General features: G+C 38.9%; 1 protein-coding gene across 3 annotated transcripts in view; it reads left to right on the top strand.

Moving 5' to 3' along the window:
- The window catches only part of LOC131461224 (cadherin-22-like), a 145224-nt gene that overhangs the window by 44740 nt on the left and 76519 nt on the right, over positions 1–23965 (top strand). For all 3 annotated transcript variants that reach the window (XM_058632307.1, XM_058632306.1, XM_058632305.1), the window contains one exon: positions 2652–2775. The gene's annotated coding sequence lies outside the window, so the exon portion shown is untranslated. The remainder of the gene's footprint in view (positions 1–2651; positions 2776–23965) is intronic.

Raw genomic sequence — 23965 nt, 5'->3', positions numbered from 1 at the left:
AAACAAAAGTGAAAAGGTATTTCTGACATTGTGTTCATGTAAACTCAGCATGAAGATAAGCAACAGATAAACGTGTAAATGGGTCATTTGGATAATTTAAGATTAAGGTTCCTTCTAATCCTGTGTAAAGCTACACCTCACACTACATTAGTAAGCAAAATGAGCTGAGGTATAATTAAATAATCAACCTTTACAAACCCCCCCCCCCCCCCCCACAAAAATGAATCTGCATCAGACATTGACGTTTTTTCGTGTCGTTTATGGATAGTGTTATTATTATAAATTGTGAAGAAAGGACTGAAATCTTAAGATAGATCAAGATAAACCGAAAAATGAAAGACTGTTCATTTGGTCAAGATCTCATTTTGAATGATTTTCATATTAATTATTTCCTTATAATGAATATAAGCCTTTAGGTGCATTCCTCAGTTACACTAATCTCTCATTTTCAATGTATCATTATTATGTATCACTAAAGCTCCTCCCCCACAGTTGTGGTGGTAAAAGGTGTAAGATTGGTTTCACGCAAGCAAGATACAGTAGATCAGTCATGTGACACGAGGCAAGGTCGGTCTCTGCCTCGTTGTTGATCGTGCAGCACAGAGTGAGAACTGACTGCTGTGCATGGCCAAATCTACATAAACATTAGTACATAAACACACAAACTAGCAGAAAAGGGACACGTATAACATCTCCCACAACTTTGAGTGGGGTACGTTCAGGAGCGGTCGTAAATGTATAGTACACTGTTCAAAAAGACACATTTGTAGCTGCACAGCTATCTTGTGATGCTATGTTAATGTGTCATGCAATAGCAGTTCCTTTTTAGGTTTAGTGACGCCCCGCTCACCATGGCCCCTCCCCCCGACTGCACATCACCGCCACTTGATCAAAATCACCTGTACTCTCAGATAACATGACAGGCCATTAGAAGGATGTGGTTAACCAGGCGTGTGATATGGCCCACAGAAGTCTTTAATGATGGTGTAAACGGGAGTGCTCCTGGGTTGTTCTGTGACACATGCTCCGGGAGAATCTCTTCTGCTCCTCACGTCTAAGTGTGTTTTCTTTTGGCTGCTTACGACAAAATGCCGTATGGTATCTTATACGCAATTGTTCAGTTTTTTTTTTTAAAAGCCTTAAGATGACAGAGCACTGTGGAAGCAATGTGTTCATTCCTCAGAAGAAACTAGAAACAAAAACAGTATTCCAGGACCCTTCGCTTGCACTGCCGTTTAAAGTGAAATTGAATTTCTGCTGTGATTTAAAGAAAACACTTACAATACATGACAGTATGTAGTTTCTGCATGGTTTAGCTCGCACAGGAAGGTTATAGCTCTCTTTAAGGTTAATGAATTGTGTAAAGGCTTAATAAAAATGTTCAAACATTGGAAGTTTATGCACGTGTAATATCTAAAGATACAACCTGAGTGTGGTTTTTATCTATTCTGCACACATTGTTGAACTCGCTTCTCTGTAACTGTAATAATACTAATAGTGTCACTGCTGCAAACATGCAGCAGACTGCACAGTCTCACAACCGGATGTTCCTGTCTGTAAAGGTCTCGAAAATTATGTTTGATGTAATGTGCTTGCATTTCACTCAGCCAAACATCCATTCAGTTTAAATGACCTCTATTCCTGCCAGTTGAGCAAGACTGCAAATTATGTTTTAGTGAATTAAGAGTGGGTTATACGGCGATGCAGTGGCTAGAATTGTTGCCTCTCAGCAAGGAGGTTACCGGTTTGGATCTGGTCATGATTTCCTCCCAGCTTTTTCCCACAGTCCCAAAACATGCATATTGGGGATTGGGTTAAAAACTGAACACTCTAAATTGACCGTTGGCCCTGCGATGGACTGGTGACATGTTTGGGGGGGGGGGGGGTGTACCCTGCCTTTCGTCCTATGTCTGCTGGGACTGGCTCCGGCCCTCCTGTGACCCTCCTGTGGAGGATAAAGTGGTAGAAAATGAATGAATGAAGAACATTAAATCCTGAAGCTTCATCTTGCTGACAGAGTCTGTGGCTTGTAAGCTGGACACACTTACAGGGCAACTCTGTATCTGGGGATAGCTTTTTTTTTGCAAAGCCATCATCACAAGTTTGTTTGATTAGATTCCAGTTAGACTTTAATTAACATAGTTAAATAGCTGTACCACAATCTCTTGAGGACCCCTGCATCTTATACCCAAGGTAAGGAAAGAAGACTCTTTTGGAGGCCCGAGGCAGGTAATTAAATGAAGATTGTAGGCCATTAAATGATCTCCTGGGCAAATACACTATCTGCTTTTTTCCTCTCCATCTGCTTCTTCCCTTCTCTAACCCTTGGCTCTCCAGCCTTGCACCTAAAAGGAGGATGGCAGTTAATGATGGTGTTTTTGAAATCACTTTAGCTCCTGCCCTATAGCTCGCTCTCTCCAGATATACCAATGCTCTTTTTCATCCTCTTTCAATGTGGATCCACATCATTTTTTTCTCCATGTTCCATTAGCAAATTACTTCCTGTTGTTTCTGTTCCCTCCTTCCTGCTTCTTTCTGTTTCCACCTGCCCAACTGTCCCTTAACCTTCACCTTCGACTGTAACTGTGGAATATACTTATTTTAACAGGGACAAACAATAAAGTTCATACGGTGCCTGTTTTGTTTTTCAGAACTTGGAGACGGTCTGCAGAGATAGAGGAAGACTCATGTTGTTGGGCATACTAAAGACAAGCAGAAGGTCCTGTGAGCCATCATTTGCAGAGCGTGGCAGAAAGGTCATTTGACAAAAGAATGGTGAGTCTCTTATTTGCATATACCATCAGCTATGAAGTAATAAGGTCTGCCTTGCTTCCCTATCTTTATCATTTAAAAAAAGAAAAACTGTTCAGACAGCCGTTAGAAAATGGAACCAAAAGATCTTTTTTTAATTTTGCTGGTTGTTATGTACTTTCAGGCACGCATTAGCCTAAATATGATATCGCTAATATTTTTTTTTTTGGAGAATCAAAAGAAAAACGCATTCAATATGATTTAGTATCAGCCTGCACAGCTAATGTTGATAAGAGTCATTAAATGTGCAGTTTTATACAGCATATGGTAAATGGTTGAAAGGCCATTGAATACAGGTCTGATATGGGAAAGCTAGGCTCAATACTTACAACTATAAAGCACTGTAGAGGTATATCATTAATGCCATAGGCAAATTGAAATAGCATATAATCGCAGCAAAATCTCTCGCTGAATAAATACATTAGAGTGAATCATTATTTTTACAAATAAATCACTTACATTCACTACAAACACAGCAGTTGCATAATATTTGGGGTAATTAATTCTTGATTACCATAATAAAACGAGTGAGTTAGTTTCATGTAAAGCTGAGTCGATAACAGTAAACAAGGAAATAGACAGTGTTTCCTGTCAATGTCTGATTCACTCAGTATTCAGTATTCTTTCCCTCATTAGTGCTTCACCACAACATGTGTTTTCCCATTGATCTGGATTGGATTTTATTTAAAAAATAGTGCAGAGTTAGTTTAGAGCCTCCACAGATCATTCCTTGTCGTAATATGTCTCGTCCTGTGTCAGGTCTTTGGATATCAGGGTTAATATATGACTGAGGGATCCAATCTTCTACATTATGTGTTTGATTTGGTTTACACCATCTGCCATCACATGTAATTGAATGTACTGCGTGGCATAATCTGATACATCCGGGGGTGATGTTTTGCTACTGCTGTTATTTTGTGTGTGTGTGTGTTTGTGTGCGTGCATTCCTGTGTGTATGTGTGGCGTTAGAGTGTTCTAGAGCCCATAGATGCTCTGTAATGACTGACAGTGAATTATACTCTCTGAGCTACAGTCTTAACCCATTATGGTTATATATTATCTCCATTTTATTAAGGTGCAGGATGCTATAGTCCTTATTTTTGAATGGAGAAGTAACTAGAGGTTTATTTTGTGTGGCCCTTTTGGTGTTTGCTTCCTTCACATCTGTGAATAATCGTGTGAACTATCAATGACAGTTCCACATCCGTGTCATATTAGTGGAGTGGGAGGACGACATGTGGTCTCATATAACATATGAGGATATTTTGAATTAATTTGTGCTGTCACTCAGTGTAGACAGTTGAATGAGTGAAAGTAGGCAATATAACGCAGTTTTAATTACACTGCTATATAAACTGTTACTTGGGACACCAACTCAAACCACTAACAACACTTAATCATAATTAGTTGGAGTTTTACCCACGGCTGCTTATGTCCTTATGAGATGTTGCCTTGGAAGTTTTGCCTTTGACGGTTTATTGTTTAGTCATTCTCCAGCACTTTTGGTATTTGGTACTTTTAGTACCAGCATGTTCATTTTCAATAGAGTGAAATGGGCAGACAAAGGGACACTTCAGTGGCCTCTTCAAATTAAAGGCTTATAGCTGTTATAGCAAACCCTGATGACACATGCAGTACCTGTTTCCTAGAAGCCATGTTATCTTTAAAAGTTGTTGTCCTGTCTGCTGCGTAAAGCCACCTCGCCACTGACCAGAAATGCCAAATTGGAAGTCTTGCACAAAAATAAGTCGTCTTGTTTCTGCCCAAAATTATATCCATACATCTGAATTAACATATTTTATGTCTGTGTATGGTCCTTTAAAAGACAAAAGCCTGAGGCAGTGGTCAAAGGTTACGTTTGATTTATTATATTTGTTATTAGATTTTTGTGTCCATTGTTTTATTATTTATAATTCTCTGTTCCGTGGAGCACTAGGTTATCTCGGCGAGCAGTTCTGGTGAACCCTGCTTAAAATATCCAAACAGGAGGAGAATGGTTTTTGTTTGTTTATACAAGGTTCAGCAACAGCATTTGTCATCATAAAAGCAGCAGCCACAGTACACTTCAAAGCGGTATCTCCAGAAATACATGATAAGAAGATGTCACAAGTCAATTGGTACGTTTTCCTTTTTTTCAGATGGTGGCTGTGTAGTTCAAAGAGGTAGAGTGGTGAGCGTATGACACTGGTACCGAGCCAGGATACGGCATTACTAACTCTAAATCCTTCAGCACTGATCAAACCAGACTTATTGTGCACAAACCTACAGAATCTGGGACAAATACACAAACAGCTTCTCTCTCCCCCTCCCTCTCTCTCTCTATCTCTCTCACACACACACACACAGGTTTGCACAACTATTCTTAGGACATTGCATTGACTTCCATTCATTTGGACAGTCAAATCAAAACCTTATCCATAACCTTAACCATAACCAGTTAATGCCTGACCCTAACCTTAACCTGATCGCAATTCAAGCCTTAGCCCTAAACTTAACTGGTTCCTCAGAAATTAGGTTCTGCCTCGTTAGGACAAGGTTTTGGTCTCGATGAGGACTACTGGTCCTGACAAGGTCAGTGTTTATAAAGTTCCTAAAAAGGTACCAAACACACTCACACACACACACACTGGTTTCTGTGACTTAAGATGACATTGCGTTGACTTCCATTCATTTCCTGGAGACTAACTCTATCCTTAACCATAATTACTACTGGCCTTATCCTAACCCTGACACTAACCTTAACCTAACCTAACCCTGATCAGCCTAACTTTTAAACAGGTATGCACCTTAAAATGTAGTAATTTATGATATGAGGACTTGAATTGTGTCTCCATTAGGAAGACAAGTCCCCATAATGTGACTGTGTAAAGATTTAGATCCTCACAACATGAGGAATACCAGGTACACACACACACAGAGTCATTCTCTGAAAGCAGTAACTGACTGGGGATGGCATTGTTCTGTCCTCTAGGTTGTTTCTTTTTTCATACTTCTATTTCTTTATTTTAAACTACGGTACTGTATATATATATGTATACAATAATAATAAATCATGAACCTAAAAGGTCAAAATACTGTATTGATCACCTTCCAGATGTGGCTCTCAAATTGAGGTTGCCGTGTTCATGCATATACTAAGCCCTTGGTCTACTATAAAACAATGTTTATTTATAGTACACATACTGATGAACCCTATTGTTAGGAAGGGTGTTTGAATAATATGTTCAAATCAAACTTGGTCCTGAAGAACAGTTTTGCAGGCGCTCTGAAATGTGTGAGGGAGTGTGGTGCTTTTTAGAGCGTGCTGCCCAAGCCTCAGAGGTTTAACAACCAAAGATTTGGATTAACTGCATCAAATGAAAATATTACTGTGTGTGTTAAGTCCGTGTGCCTGTAATAGATGGCTTTTAATGACTTCCAAATCTCAGAGGCTCACAGTTTAGTAAAATTGGAAACATGCAATCTTTAAAAAGCACAAGTATGTACAGATCATCTGTACGAGTTCAAATACAGGTTCTTCCCTCATCAGGTTACAGTACATGTACATACAGTATGCATTGTGCTTATGTAACTGTGTGTGTATTTGTTAGTTTGTTTACTCATGCTTGTGTTCTCATGTGCCTCCATATGTCTTCTAATCCAGTAGACTGGCACACATCATAGCGTTGGGAGCTGGGGAATTCAGAGCCATTCTGCCACATTCATCAGACTTAAGACACAGACAGAGAGAATTCATGTGGTTGTGTTTAGCAAATTAAACAAAATAAAGGAAGATTTATACTATGAATCCTTGCTGAATGAGAAATCTGCCATGGAGAAGATTCAAAGAACGAATTTTACACCAACTGATGAGGATGTGAATGAATAGAGGATGCACACTGCCTGCAGACTGCCAGATGTTGCACAAGGCAATCCATCTACGGCCAAGCCGACTCAGAGTGGATTGATTCAAAATTGGTGCAGAAAAATTGGGTTCTCACACAGAAAGATTAAGGGAATATTGAGAGAACAGAACATTTTCAATTCAGCATATCTCTCTCATTACCTCTTACAAACTAGGCAGATTTTTAACACATGTGATGGAAGCACAATTGTGGACCAAGGAAATACATTTGTTTGTTTTTTTCAACATATCACTGTGTAATCATTTATTTACCTTGTATTTATTTAGGGCTTTATAAAAGGGAATTGCAAAATACACCTATTTTGTGGGATTTTCACACGAGAAAATATCAACCCAGTTGCCAGGATCATATGTTGCTGTTAAAGCACACGTATGATGTAGTGTAAAACAGAATTTTGCAATTCAATAATGCAATATAACACATGGGATTGAACTTGTAACACAGTGAAATCTGTTATAACACACGATGATGCAGGAATTAATCACCCCGTATCACAAGAATGGCACGGTGATGGTTGGTCTCTACTGGATCATGAACTGGAGGTTTCACTCTTGCTCGCTCGCTATATACAGAAACAAATATAGAAATGTTGATATGAGTGCAAGTAACCATTTGCCAAAAACATAACATTCGGGCATTATTTTCTGTACAAAATGTACAAATGTAAAAAATGAGAAAGTACTGATTTCATATGTCCTTTATGAAGATTACCCCTTGCCATTCAGTCCAGTAAAAATCAGTACAAATCCCCACAGGCAACAATGTGAGGTTGAAATAAAACAAAATAACATCATAGAGAAAAAAAAGCAGAAATAACCTTGTTACCACAAATGTTATCAGTGGTCAACCTTGTCTTGGTACAACAGTGCAAAGAAATGACATGGTTTTTATACTTTAATTCAAAGAAACTGCCTCAGATGAATGATCTTATAAACACAATGAAAAACGCATCCAAGTACACTTTGAGAGTGCTCTTTGCTCAAACTCTGTTATCCATCTCCAGAGACGCTGTGATTCCATGGCAGATGGAAGAGGGGAGAAGCAACAGTATGGGTGCATTGATCATTACTTTTTGGCAAACTGGGTTTATGTGTCTGTGACCAGAGAGAATGAAGAAACCACTGGTTTAATCATTCGGTGTGTTAGCTGTGGCAGGTGGTTGGCAGCTAGGCGTGGTCCATGTTAAATTCTGCCGCTGTTGGGTTTATCGATCTTTAATCTTTCAAGACAGGTCTTTTGTTCTTCGCATCTGTAAACAACGATGACAGTTGTCGGCTGTGAAGCTGATGCAGACACCGTGTGTGAATTTGGCACGACGTGTGCGTACGGTTCGTGCATAGAGATCTGAAGAAGTTTCCCCTGCGAAACTCTGCGCGCCCTTGTATTTCTTTAACGTATGGGTAGCTGCTGACCTCTTATCAAAGGCAACCACAAAACAAACTGAAGAGTTTATTGTTGTTGTACACTTGTGTTGTTTCCCCTGTGGTACTAAATGATATTGTTTGTTCCTCTTACAAGAGATTATATGATTCTTAAATTCAGCTAAATTCCCACAAGTCTTGTCACTTGTGTTTCAAAATCTTTTTTTTTTAACTTTCAATAAGCTTTCACTCCGTCTTTGTCTTCCCTCTTGTGCCAGCTGAAGAAATATATATATATATATATATAATTATAAAAAACAACAACAACAAAAACAGACTTTAAAATGGAATGGAAATTCTGCCAGGCACTCTGCCACCTCTTCAGATGCAATAGTGAACAAGGAAGGGGATATTTGTAGAGGCAAAGTGACTTTTAATGAACAGGCTCTTTATTGATCTGTGGACAAAACCGTCGTTAATTATGTGCAGGTGGGCATTTAATTGAAGGAGTGAAACAAGGTCCCTGCCTGCAAAGCTAATGCACGGTCAAGAATTAGAAGAATTTGTTTGAGCCCTGTGTTGCACTGGGGGTAAAGAATAAGACACAAATGATCACTTAGCCACTGCCTCTGGATTTTTCCCTCTCTCTTGCACTCGTCCTTTTTCTCCTCCGTCTTCAGCCGTCTCTTGTTTTCTTTATCTTTAACAAGTGCACTGCTTGAGCAAATGCCTTCCACCGTCTCGATTTCAACAAGTCTCTCTCTCTGCTCCTTTGGTGTTCTGATTTGTGCGTCTTTGATTTTGTGATTTTTCCAAATGGCGGCACTGAGTAAGTGTCTAAAGTCGCAGAAAATATGGAAAATGATCACTCTGACTCGACAGGCCACACATGAGTGTGTATTTACTCATAATGGCCTCTGTGTTTCTGTGGACTGTGCATGTGTTTATCTGTCATCACTGGGCAATCAGTTGTTATATACAGTGTACAGCTCTGCTTATAGTCAATAATTCTACGTTATATTTAAACTATTATTCTGTTAATTCATGAGAAGGGAGGAAACAAACCAAAGAGTAAGGATATTGACATAATATAAATGCATGCATAATTCATAATGTAAATAAAGACAGGTAAGTGGATAAATAAGTATAACATTTAGGTTCAGGTTTATTGGCAGGTAAAGCCAGAATTTGTTCTGGTTGTTGATGCAAAAACAAGCAGAAACAAACAGTATTACATATAATAATTATTTAAATAATAATATTTGAGGAATATAAGTTAATGTTCAATTTAGAGCTGAAACAATTACTCGATTAATCGATTATTAATCAATTACTAAATCGGTATGAAGCTCTTTTCATTATTAAAACAATATTTCTGATTATTCTGGCTTCTTAAATGTGAATATATTCTTTGTTTCTTTGCTCCATAAGAAATCATTAAAAACGCAATCATTTTGATTTGTGGACAAAACAAGACAACATCATTATTTACGGGTTTTACAAACACTGATCAGCATTTTTTAACGTTTTCTGACATTTTATGGACCAACCGAGTACTCGTTTAATCGAGAAAACAATCGTCAGATTCATCGATGATAAAAATAGTCGTTAGTTGCAGCTCCAGTTCAATTGTGTAATTCCAACAGGGGATGTGTTGCATTGCTTGAGCAAAACTGTGTAAACTCGGCATGACATAGATTGTCATTAAAAGAGGCCTTCAAGCCTTTGGGCTGGCAGCGTTTACCGTACCTGTCAAGTAGCTTTTGTAATGCCTGCTCTGTAGATGTTCATAAGAAAGATGTGCCAAGCCATTGCTCAACCTGCCTGTACTTCACAAGGTGTCTCCATGTTGAAAATGCTCGCAAAGGGGAATTATGTAAAGAGATCTGTTTCTGTGCATGGCAAAAGAAAGAATGAAAATGTAACCTTGGTTACGGTATATACATATATATGGTTTTTTATTTATATGAATTTATGTTGCCATTTTCAGTTACACATTATTACAAATTACGTTTATTATATATAATATATGCTATTAAATATAATAATCCTATAGATTGCACATTAAAATCACCCATATTATTTATATAAAATATATTATTTGTATATATATACATATATATATATATATGTATATATTACACAGAACTCAAGCAAAACAGGATTAAGATTTTGGGAAAAAAATGACTGTTCCTTTTATGTGGTAGAGTTTAACTTTCAATGCAACTCTAGCAGTGACAGTGGGATACTTGATGAATATTGTTACTAATCATATGCACTGATCCAAGGAAGAAAAAAAACCATTAATTAGCCTAGTTGTAAAACCGAGGGGCAATATCTCGTTAATAATGAAAACCATCGTCCAAGTGTTCGCTTGGTGTCAGGGTCTGAAAACTTCTTTGCTGATAGTGTTGTGTGACTAGCAATAATATCCCACTGCTGTTTGGAGGGCTATTACTGTCATAGTAGCCCAACAGGGTGTCATTATATAGCTAGCAGCTGTGACTATTTGTTTTTCCTGTGTTACCACAGGCTCACAGCTGTGTTTGTGTATGTATGAGCATGAAAAGGGACACATATATACATATATATACATATATATACATACGTATATATATGTATATATATATGCTTGTGTGTGCGTGCCTTCATATTTATCATACCTCTGCTTGTGTAGCATGTGTAAAGTGTACGTGTGTGCACACGCCTGTAATCTACAATGCTCTTTTCTCCCAGGGTCCACAACCTCCCATTGCTCTATGATAAATGTGTGCTACTATGGTGCATGTGTGGCTTTAAAATGAAACGGCCAGCTGGCCCCTGCGGGAGCAGTGCATACTGTGTTCAGACACATCATTACTGGAATGGATCTATTGACTGTTGCTGTTTCTTTCTTTTTTTTTTCCTCCCGTCTTTAGTTATGGTGTTTTTCTTTTCAATTAGCTGCACTTTCACACAAATTAAGCAAATGACACATGTAGAATTGCTGACCTGATGGAATCCCGCTGTGAACGTTGTTATTTATGTGATTAACAACGCAGATCATTCAAATAATGAGTCTGTTTACAATTGTCTTCGTGGTAGTGTTTTAGTGAATATGATTGGTCTCTTAAAATAGGAAATGGTTGGTTTAAATGAAGTGTGATTAGTGATGGGTAATTAATGCATGACATGGTGGGAAAGCAATTTTAGTTTGTGAACATATAGCATTAGGGATTTGTTTATATCTTGTCAATGGAGTAAGTATTTTTTTTAGCATTAGCCAAGAAGTTTCATTAAAACATTTAAGCCATAGAACAGTGTGCGTGTGTTGTATGACATCTAAATTATATGTTATACCAAAAAAGCTTATTAATGTTATTCATCTTGTGCTGATAGCACCCATCTTCAAAGATGGAGACATTTGAACACAGCAAAGGGGCATCTGTTTGTATTTGGCAGTATTTTTCTTTTTATTCTAGAGTTATTTTTCTTGGATTTTCTGTCAGATCAACAGCTAACCACATTTTCAACCTATCGATAAACACATAGACGTCTAATCTCTTCATGCAGAAAGCCTCAAACCTTGTTCATGAAAGGCACAATAATCAACACTCCTGGTAAGCTCAACTCGACTGCGCACAGTGTCAAGGTAATTGAGGCCACATACAGCATGTACTCGTCTGCTTAATAAAAAAAACATGAAAGAAAAAAAACACTGCTGTCACCAAAAATATGTGATATTACACTATTCGTCTCATATCATCAGCCAAGAAGCGAATTAAGCCACAGATGCACATCTGCCCTTGAAGCATGAAGTGAGGACTTGTATTAGTCGCATTATTAGTTTGTAATGGATTTTACCTGAGTGATCATCAATTATCTTTGCTTGTAATCAACATTAATTGATTAGAGGATTTATGTACCCCGTATACAGTGACATGTACTGTGTGTGTGCGTGTGTAAATTAATGATTTACTCACCTCTATGCACCTGCTGTACTAGTGAGTTACTAGTCATCACTCACACTGCATATTTGCATTTAAGATATTATAATTTCACATTGATAGTGTTCCACCCTCACAGCTTAACTCTATTTAATTAAATTCCAATCAGTTTTGCCTATCAGGAATTCTATATCATATTCATAGATCATAGTACATGATCAATGTCCCATTTTGACAGTTATATGTCCGTATACTGTCATATTATGACACTGATGGAGGCTGTGACAGTCAGTCACATCACTTTAATTTCATTTTTGTCAAAACTGAAAATGTCGATGTTGCATCATTGCATCGTTCAAAACCTACAAGCCCTTTTCACCCTTTTTTTTTTCAACAATAGCAAGAACATAGGGAATAAAATAAAATAAATAAATAAAAATAAATAACTAAAATATCCCTTAAACCTGACAAGAGATTTTCAATTTCCAGCAGGGATCCCCTCTAACAACCCCGGCCTACCAGGATATATAAGGCTATTACCATTGAGTGCAATAACAAGAAGTGAAGGCAGAGCAGAGGTCCCGTAAGACGGCCAACAAATGCATGGTCGCGTCTCCTTGTGTTAAATCATCACGCTTTGTTTAGAAATAATTTTTCCTAAAGCTTTGCTCCTGCTGTTTGTGTCATTGCGGCCTGCGAAATGTGTTTTCTCTGAAGAAGGATCAGACGAGCCTTAATGCTTTATTTTGGCAAGGTGGCACGTCAGACTTAGACGACACTGATTGCTTGTGTCCTCCACTCTAATGCTCTTGTTAATTCTCCAATGAAGCTGATTGCCACATTCAGATATGTGAGGGAGTTTAGAGAGGTCCTGCAGCAGCCCCGCCATTAATTCAACTACTAAGTTGTTTCACCTCTTGTCTTTTCCTCTCTCCCCTTATTCTGTCCCCCAACCCTGTCTCATAACACTCTGGAAATTAAATTAGAGCTTGTGAAATCTTCTGACATGGTTATTACCGTGCTGGCATTGTTGTAATGTGTCTGACCTTGAACTGTTAAGTATTAATTCAAGCAGACAGGGTTGAACACGCTCCCCATCTTATTGCCATGCAGTGCACAGACAACAGTTGTGTTTACCAATTTGAGCTAGATGAGGAGAACAAACAAGAAGTACCAGTTCCTCACTCAGGGAGAGCAGTTTGAACTGGACTCAGTGAATCCCGTCAGATGACAAGAGGGACACAAGGGAAGAGATGGGGAATGAGAACAGTCAGTCTATTTATTTGTAAAGGTTAAGAACATAGTCACTTACGTTTCGGCAAATATTTCCACACTGGCCATACAATTTTGCAGTGGGGCTTAGTTTGGGAAGCCCACATTGTCTGCCAATACATAAGTAAGGGTTTGACTTTTTTTCCTTTGGTGCAAAATATTAATTTCAGATATATTTGATAAAGTGAACTCTAGTCAACGATTAGTTTGGAGTGAAAAATAATCATCAACAGATGTGAATTATTCTGGGTTCCAGTACGAGGGCAAAGTGAAGTCCATTCAACTGACTCAGTCACAGGTGTTTACAAAGGCTGGTTTTGTTGAGAAAAGTTCAGGTTTCCAGTTTAAGTGTGAAAACACCTGTACAGTAGTACTTTAATTTGGCCTTGCACGTTGCCGAATATTGTTCCACTGTCAGGACAGTTGAAAGCAAGAGTATGAATCTCCATTTGTCACGACCGCACTTTAAATGAAATACATTTATGCAAGAATATGCACACGCTGGTATTGACATTGTCGAGGAGAGGTTACTCTTCACGCGTGTTCTGTTCCTATAGAAAGAGACGCAACCTCAATGCATAACCTTTATAACCTTTGGTTATGAAGCAAATCCAAATAAAGCAACTGTGGCAAGCTGATCATCTCTTTTTGGCAAAAAAGAGACCTTGTGCTTTATGTTGGTCATTAATTCTCCGAATCTTTTGCTGTAAACGCTGCTAATCGGTTGACTACATTTAGTAATCCTCTTAGCTGTGGGGGCAGAGATTCTCCAAGTTGAGCTTTTTCAACACTTGTCAAGAGCCTGCAGAAATACTGCATTGGCTCGAATGTTCCAGCATCTTCAAATGTTAAAATAGCAGAGTGAGTTTTGTTTGGTTGGTGAGCTGTAATTACCAACTCTTAAACAACATGTCTTTTTCTCCTCACATTGCCTTAGGGCATCTGTACAATAATAATAGTCACTGAAATGACCACACGCGCATCACTGTGCCTTGTTTAAACTGAGACACAGTAGAAGAGAAGTCTGTCGAGGCAGTCTAATTCATTTTATTTGGTCATAAATAATTATTTGTTTGGAATCAGAAACGAAAAAAAATTCCATTAGAATATATAAAAGTGGATTGGTGGATTGGCTTCAGCATTTACATGTTCGGAACATGAGGCTATAAAAGCTGTCTGTTGTCATTGTATTTCTCTGACTATGTGATTTTGTGTTGCATTCATTCTTTCACCATATCCTTAAGTATACAGATGAATCGATTACTAATTGGTTACTAAATTAATTAGATTAATTAAACTAATTTTTCATGATTTCTGATTGTTTAAGCTCCTTAAATGTGAATATTTTCTTCATTTCTTTGCTCTGAATAACAAATAAATCATTAAAAGTTAATAATTTAAATATGTCAGAATACACATTTAAATCTGTACGAGTGACTTTTACAGCTTCACCACGATAATCCATCCACCTGAGGCATTTCAAGATGCTGATAAAAGAGCATAATTATTGCACAGATAAGTCTTGGAGTGGTCACATAAAAAGGCCACTCTGAAATGGAAAGGAGGAGGAAAGAACCTGTCAGTATCTGCTATGCCGGCCATTGGTTTTCTGCAGTGTGACACATCTCCTTCACATAATGTTGATCAGGTTATCGATTGTGGTCTGTGGAACAGACCATAATAGGGCAGTGCATTACGAGGCTGTTACATAAGGTGATGGAAAGGCGAATGAATGGCAAGGCAATGGGCCTGAGAATTCCATCACGCATTTCTGCGCATTATTGCCAGCAGTAAAACGCACCTGTGTTCATTGTCCATAGATTACGGCTGACCATACCATAACCTAGAACCTCACCATGGGCCACTATTCTTACACAACATTAACATTGCCACCTCATTAGGTGAAGAAACCTGATGTGGTGCATGGTCCCGGGCTGGCATGGCAGGACATGTGGTCTACATGGTGGTGAAATGAACATTCAGCAAAACATGTTGCATCTGTGGCATTGTGTTGCATGATGAACTGCACATTTTATTGTGACCAATCCAAGGCACTCGTGTGCAATAATAATGCCCTTTAATCAGCACCAAGTAGATGGAATATTGTCGTTAAGGTGTAGTGCTGAACCAAATTTGAGAGAAATAAGCCTTTTTGTTTGCATATGGGAAATCTAAGATATTTGACTTAAATTTAAGGAAAACAAAATCAAAAGTGATGTGCTTATATTAAATAAATAAATAAATAAATAAATAAATAAATATATATGTATATATATACATATATATATATATATATATGTATGGTGCATATGTGCCAACATCTTTGTAATCTCTTGTAAATAAAATAAAAGATCGGTTTTAAAAACTCTGTCTTGGTCTTCAAATCTCACTTTAATGTCAGTGTTATTATAGAATTATTTTTATAACCCACTATGCTGAGTCTTATCCTTGCCACAGAAATATGGAAAAAGAAAAGGAATGGAATTATCTCTGTTTGTAGTTGCCTCTATGGCAGCCTGCAAACTAGAGTTCCTGACCTCTCATTTGGACACTGTTTGGCCCTGTAGCCCCTATTAGCCCTAAAAGACTCTTTTGGTCCTCTGTATCATTCATTCTCTTTTGTTTTTTTTCCTTTCTTCCTCCGCAACTGCTGTGAATTATCCTGTGTGTCTGACGGTTTCCCGGCTTTTTTTTCTCCACCATATTTCTGTGTCCCCATGACTCTTTCTCTTTGTCTCCTTGTCTTTGTCTTTATTCCTCTTTTTTTTTTCTCCTCTCTCTCAGCAATGTTCCATGATTGGCAGCTGAGCCTTGGCTGCAGTAGAGTTAATAGCGAATAGAGAGAAATACCTAGAGGATTTACAGCTGAGTGGAGACGCACAAATAAGATAATGACTTGGGAATAACAATTTCGCTGCACCATTTGGGAAGGCGCTGGAAAGAGAGAGCAAGAGGAGACAAAGAAGGTCTCAAAGACAGAAGAGGAGGAAAGAGAGAGGCACGCATAAGTGAACAGATTCCACAGGCGGACGACTTAACAGTATTTCTCTAAATTGGAGAAAATAGTCAGAATCCCTGTGGGTTTTTCAAAGGAGATAAGGGTTTGCATTTTCAGACAGGTAGAACTGATGAACTGAAAGTATTTTCTTTGTCATGTTTTGATACGAGTCACGTTGATTGTTGACCATATCTTTTGCTTCCTAATGTGTGTGTTGGATGAGCAGTGCTGCCTCATTTGTTCTGTCGCTGTGTTTGCACTGTTTGCATTACTCAACCAAAACAATGGCTTAGTACCAATATAAGGACATTTTTCCTAAAAGGAGAGGCGCCTGGTGAGGAGAGATAACCCACTGAAATTCATAACGCCTGAGCATCCCTTTAACTTTGCCAGACAGGAGTGGGTCACCCATCAAAACCATAATCTACAGTCATTTTCTTGTCAGAGTTGTTGGCTGAGTTATAGAGACTGGCGGCACTCAGAAGGCCCTCTTAAGGGACCTAATCTTAGACTAAAGACAAGGGCTCTTGGTGATATCATTTTCCCTCTCTTGCTTCACTGCTCTGTCCCTCCATCATGTCTTTGACATCACTCATTGCTCAACAAAGTAGCTAATGAAGCAGAAGAGGAGAGAGTGTTTGCCTGGTAATTAAGAAAAATGAAAGGAAGTGGAGTTTGAAAGCTGACATGGATGCACACTATAATTGTCCTCTCCTTGACGTGGGAGTGTGGCATAGGCTATACTTTTCCAGCACGCTCTCCTTGATTTAAATCTCATTAGCTTTTACACTTTGCAGGTCTTAGATCTGTCTGTCTCACCGTCTGTTTCTCCCTCTTTCTGTTCACCTCTCGTATCAAGTTAGATTTTTTTGTTTTTATTGTCAATTTTGTCAAGATTTTGGTGAGTTGATGGTTGGCTAATTGTTTACAATACATGAGAGAGATGCACATTTTTATAGTTTGAATTGCAAACATTGAACATTAGGAGCACTTGAGTTATGTCAGCTTCGTGAAAATTGACAAGCTTGTGTGGTCCTTAAATCAGGCTGCAGAGCAATTCTCCCTCTAATGACACAGACTCACTGTGATACACAGGAATAACCTGACTAATCTGGGGAAACTTGTGTTCTGATTTACATCGGTCAACAACATTTACATCCAGAGGAGATAGAGTTTGTCTTGGAGGAAGTTTCTTCTACCTCTGTCTCAGTGCTGTTAGATGCATTTGAAAAGTAGTGATCCACAAGCAGCAGCAGCAGCAGCAGCAGCAGCAGCAGCAGCAGCATCGAGGATGTTGTTGCATTGTCCTCTGTCGCTCTGAGACAGCTCTCTTCACATCCAGGCATCTTCTTCTCCTGCTCATAACGCAAGTGCTTTGATTGAAGTAACAAAACCCTATGTGATGTCAAAAGAAACGACTGACAGGAAAAAAAGAAACAGACGTTGACAAAGTTAATTAATTAATCAATTCTTAACCCTTTAACACATATGCCTCAAAATGTCCATCAGGACTATCTTTTACTTGGACTTGCTTATTTTAACCATAAAAGGGCCAGAAAATGTCCTGTAACTAAGTGCTTTGGTCAATTTTTCCAGAATAACTTTCAATATCTAGCAGTTATTTACCATTTACTGCATATTAAAATAGTGTATTACCATTTTAAATTGAAGAAAAACAAAAAGTTTTATTTAAAATAACGTGTGAGTTTATGTCTCAATGTCCAAAAACAGGCCAAAAAATGGAAACTATGTACAAACTGCAACGACAAAGACGCTGCTTTCTCCAGCTTCCTGCAACAGCGCAGGTGAAATGACTGTAATAACCACATGTTTTACTTTGACCTGCAACTTCTCAGCTTACGGAAACCGTTGGAATTTTTCCGATAGCACAAACCGTTGCGTAATTACGGTAATGCAGATAAATAACAGATTAATGTTGAATCATTTACACTGTTGTTGAACTCATGAATTAAAGTTGCACTTGGTATCTTTGAGGATGACAAACATGGCGACCTAAATCATGTCTCATAGGTCGCCTGTGTAAGGTCACAAAGATATTTCCATGAATACGAAACAAGGCAACAGGCTGCAACAATGGGCTTTAAAGCATTTGCATCAAATCATCTCCTCAAACCAGTTTGGAAACCCACCTCAAAGTCAAAGATTGTTAGTTATGAGTTTATCAAGCACTGAATGCAAAGGTTAATAGGTTTGCTCTGCTGCTTGTGCAGCAGCATTGCTCTCGCCAAGAACACAGCTGGAAGTCTTGAAAAACTATTTAGAAACATATTATTACCAAAAGAGCCTCAAGTACAATTTTATTTTCCTTTGCTGGGCATTGCAGGATGCCCAGTAAATGTGGATGTAGACTCATTTTACACTTCAGCTGGTCACGGACACATTCAAAACTGGAATTAAATAAATGAAGATTTAATGTAGATGCCAAAAATGCGACAAAAAATGTCCTACATTGCCTGGGATTATGCCAGATTAAACTGCTGGCAAATTCCTGTATTTTTTTTTACATCTCCGCTCAATCAGAAACTATCTATTAGAAATCCACCAGAGGCTTAAATGCTGGAGGAAGAGATTTTTCAGCTTACCCAACCTTCCATCACAAAGAGGGGGTGCACCTTTGAATCCTTTTCATTACCTAGTGCTGCTAATGCCAGGGTCAATACATATGTGACGCCTATTGTAATTTAGATTTAGGCATTTAGCAATTTTGGAGTTTGCCCTTCAAAATAATAAAAAAGTAAAGTGGATTTGTATTTGAAATAACGTATTAACAGGGGTTTGCATTGACAGCCAAGTCGGTGCTATTCTCTGAGGCCAACGCAGAGAGCAGACAGCTCAAAATTAATCAGCCTGCCAAGATTTCTATTGTAGATTTTTTTTTTTTCAAAACACGCACATGGAAAAGGAAATGATGGAATTCCTCTAGACCAGACTTAGGAAAGCGTGGTTGGGCAGTACAATGAGGTTTACTACACTGTTACTACTGAGCGCTATGAGGTTAATTTTACTGTCAAAAAGATTAGGAGGTCTTAAAAAAAAGTATACAACAGTTATAGTTCTGACCAGTTGTGGCAAGGGATTTGATTGGATGAGAGAAATGCCAGTATTTTGTCAGACAAGTGTTATATCTCATAATATATTGTCTATTTTGTGTGTTTCAGTCACATATTACCCACACTTCTGACCTCACTTTCATTTCTAAATAATGTTTATACTCAAATCTATTCCGGTAACTGCTCTTTCACATTATCAGTACATTTGAAGTAGCGTCCCACAATATGTAATATTTTTGTATTGATGCAAAACAGTATCGACATAATCATTATCTGTTTGCACTCAATTGAACACATGTGAAACTGAGTATATTTACTTGCTGATAAAGAAAAAAGAAAAAAGGGGGTAATGGCTGAGGTAATACAGCCACCCACCGTCCCTCCTCTTGTCAGTCCACTCCTGGCCACATGCCGTGATTCTGATCGACTTCTAATGGACATTATTATCTTCATGATGGTAAGAGTAACTTCAGTGTTTTCCTAATGACCGCGATAATGCTGGGAACTCACTCTCCCAATATTGTGTTGATAGCTGTGTGGTAACCACAGCGGGGAGTGAGTGAGCTGGCTTCAAAGGTGTGATTTACCTCACAGTGGAGTGCAGGGCACTGCAGCACATGTGGGCGGTTGTCATCTTCTTTGTGCTTTGTGAACTTCTCAGTTTGATCCTATAGTTCACTATTGCCGGCTCGGCTCGGCACAGCACGACACGGTTATTTTGCATTTCCACTACTAGCAATAGTACCTGGTACTTTTTTTTTTTTAAGTACCTACTCTGGCGAGGTTCCAAGCAAGCTGAGACGATACTATTTGTGGGAATAGTATCAGTATCAGATAATAGTACAGGAAGAGGCAATGAGCAAGTCCGACACAAGAATCAAGCCGAACAATGCAGAACTGTAGATCAGTTAGAAAGACTTAACAATCCTTAAAACGTGGATTAATCTCCAACAATTACCAGGGAAATGTCTAAAATCTCAATATTTAACAGACGAGTCCGGTGTATTTAGTAATAGCACTGCTGACCGCGACCTGCGAGCTGCATTACAAACCCCTGCTGCTGTATTTCAGTCCAGTGACTGAGTGACCAGAGTCTGTGCTCTGGTCATGGAGTTAGCACTGAACAAATAGTTTTAATTAACTGATTCTAATGATTCAGTTACACTGAAAACAACTGCTTTACAAGTCACTAGTCACTCTTTGCCGTGTGTAGTGTCTAAAGCGAAGTCAAGGCAGTTTCATGCAGCCGTGCAGTGATGACGCCGACTCCGCCCAGGTTGAGGAGGTACTATTTTTTAGTGGAAAATCAACCTAAACTGTGCCGTGCCAAGGCGAGTCGAGGCGAGCTGGGACCGTAGGTGGGAAAGGGGCTTATAAGTGTTTTAAATTTTTTGTTTCTTTGCTTTTTTCTTGTTGGTGTATCTTTTACATCCAGGTTTATCTGTCAATCCATTTAGTAACATCTCCATCGCGGCTGTCAGGGCTATTCACTGAGCCAGTTAGATTAGACCGGAAGGGGAAGTTACACAGATCACATCTTGACAATAAAATTGATCAATTCTCCAGTAAAATGCCGCGTCTTTGCTGAGCCGCAAATTAAACCCTAGCACTCGTCCACTCTCATCATTTCTTCTTGCAAACCTCCCTGCACATTTCTTTGCAAAAGATTGCCTTTTTCTGTCTCGAGAAGAATGCGATGAGCAGAGTGATGACTCAATATCGTAATGGGGATGGGGTAATGAGGCTGCCAATCATGAAAATCCCATGCAGGAAAATGACTTTGGTCGTAGATTCTAGGCGTAGTGAGGGGCAGAGGAGGGAAGTATCTTAATACAGCAGTATCATAATGAACTGACAAGTCAGAAAAATGTAATCGTCGGTTTTGCACACGTCATACGTGACTTCTATCCGAGATGGAAACTGCTGTAGTGGTTGAAAGTGAAATAATGAATGCATTTCGCATTTCAGTTAATTGAGATCCACTGCAAATCTAAATTCTGAAAAGACACACGAGCAGCTTATACATTATGACAAATAGAAACGTCAGTGTGAATGAGTGCATTATAAACCTACACCCTCCATGTCATCCTATTTATTTTGCTGCTCGAAAGATTTGGCTTGGAATCTAAAGCTGAGCAATTTGGTTTTTAGATCTATGTATTCATTCAAGGACGTGTGCTCTGTTTATCTATAACAAGGGTGATAAATATTAAGTTTCACTTGGCGCGCCTCCGTGTTTACCCTTAAATATGTTCATGGGTTTCTTCACTTCCTTTGAGAGTGGAGAGAAATTGGGGAATGACTTAAAACATTAATGAGGCTTCAGGAAAGCTGCTATAAAAGGAAGAAAGAAAGAAAAAAGAATACTTTGAAATGTTTGTTTTTCAGATATTATACGTTATGCGTGTGTTCATGTGTGCAGATGATGCAGAGCGGGAGACATTTGTATTTGTGTGTGTGTGTGTGTGTGTGTAACTGTGAGGAAGTGGATGTTCAGCCAGCTATTGATTTTGGAAAAGGCTCTCACTGAGATGATGAGAAGGTGTGTCCCGTGAAGTGGCTATTATGTGAAATCAGTTGCTGTTGGCCTGTGTACTTTATATTCATTGCTTCTAGTCCACCAAAACAGCTTAGGTTTGTATCTCTTTAGGATGCAGCCCATTTCATTCAAATCCTCTAGTTTTAAGAACACACCAGTGCCTGAACATGGTTCGCAGGTTCATGTAGGCCTACTAGAATCTTAGCAGCTGTGAGTAGAAACACTTAATGGCCTTGCTTCTTAATCCCCTTAAACACAGCCTGTTGTTGTCGGTGTAATGCTAATGCTCAACAAGTGTGGCTTCAAACACTGCTTAGAGCAATTTTAGTTCTTTGATTTTGTTTTAGGATAGAGGTCACGTGCAGGTGACGAGATAATAAAAGTGGAACTTGTAGAGAGGGTAATGTGCCACTGTGAACTTCACGTATGTATTTAACACAATAATGTGACACATTCTGACCCAACAGACACACACACTTAACAAAAGCATATTGAAGGTGACATAGACCGGAAGCTCCAATTAACGCTGCGTTTTTGTGTGTATCTGCGTCATTACCTCGTTTATGAAACCCTAAAGTTTCAGAACAAACAGTTCAGCCACTGCTGAGAAAATAGTGTTGTATTGTTTTCCTGGGCTCTGCGAAGCGGATCGACACTTCCTTAATTTGATGTCGTCATCAGAAATCCTCACCACCGTAGCGCCTCCCGGTGCGGGCACTAGTCCGGGCACATCCGGTTGCGTACATTCAACCGCAGAAGAAGAAGAAGAACTAGTCTCGTTGTAGCTGCTGAGATGCAGAGCATCCACCGTGCCAGAGGGGGAGCTGTGTATCTGAGCGCTGGCCTATCTATTACGTCACTTCCAGGTACCTGGCCAATCACAGGACAGTAGGAAAGCTCTCGTTGGCTGGCCAATCACAGCAACTGTTTGGTCTGAAACAGCGCGGCTGACGAGAGCGTCAGCGAGGAGATATTTTGATCGGCTCGTTTGCAGCGATTAGGAGGTTTTTAATCATGAAAACAAGTTAATATATGTAAGTAGACCTCCATAACTAACATATATGTGTGATACAAGCATTCTATGTCGCCTTTAAGAGATGCTTCTCAGATGCTTATACTCAGCTCAGGGCAAAGGACAATATGGAAAAACAGTGCTAGACTCAAAGAAGCATTAACTTGTGTTATGTCATGTTTAAATTAAGACAAAGGTTGAGGTAGTTTTTACAGCACTGTGGGAAATTACAACAATTACCAACAGGTTAAGTGATGCTAAAATGAACATACACAATAATTCTATTTCTATCACCCTATGGGAAACATGTATGCAGTTTAAAAAAAACCAAAAATAAAACACATCTATGCAGTTTATGTTGACAACTATCTGCTGTGAAAATGGTGCTTGACGCCAGGTTTATTACTTACTCATTACTTACACGTGTTGCATGGGTTGGACTCACTGCAACCCAAATGGCAAAGATCACAGAATTTGATGTACGTTCAAAAACATCAAAGCCGACGGTGCCCCGAGACTTTAGCAGAGCACTGAAGGTCAATAATTCGTCCGAACATTAGCAGGCAGTCAACACTCTTGCAAATCAACATGAAACTAATAGCATTAGAACCTTGTCTTTTCTATAATTGGCAATAGCAGCAATATAATTGCATATTCTGTGTCACCCCGCATAGTAAAAAAAAAAAGCCATTCATTGACAACCTCCAGAAGACAGGGACATGCGTATGAGTAATCTGTGTGTTAATGCAATGCAATAATGTGTTTACGTGTCCTTACGTATGAAGAGGCAACATTCATGGTAATACCTTTGCTACTCCGTGCCAATATTTGCTCTGTAGAAACTGAGATAGGCAAATTGTGGAGGTCTTCAAAAACTCAACACAACAATCACAGAGCGTGGACAGCCCGTTCCCCCGTTCCCCCGTTCCCCGTTTGAAAGAGACCGGGTACCGGCGCATTTAGAAATTCAGAGCAGCTGCCCTGAGTGTCCATCCAAACTTTAACGTTGCTGTGAGAATTTAGTCGGTACCAAGCAAGGAAAATAAATACTCTATTATTTATAATTATGT

The sequence above is a fragment of the Solea solea genome, chromosome 6 (assembly GCF_958295425.1).
Source record: "Solea solea chromosome 6, fSolSol10.1, whole genome shotgun sequence".
Classification (NCBI taxonomy): Eukaryota; Metazoa; Chordata; class Actinopteri; order Pleuronectiformes; family Soleidae; genus Solea; species Solea solea.
The sequence above is the reverse complement of the archived record's forward strand: the minus strand, read 5'-3'. Positions and strand labels throughout refer to the sequence as shown.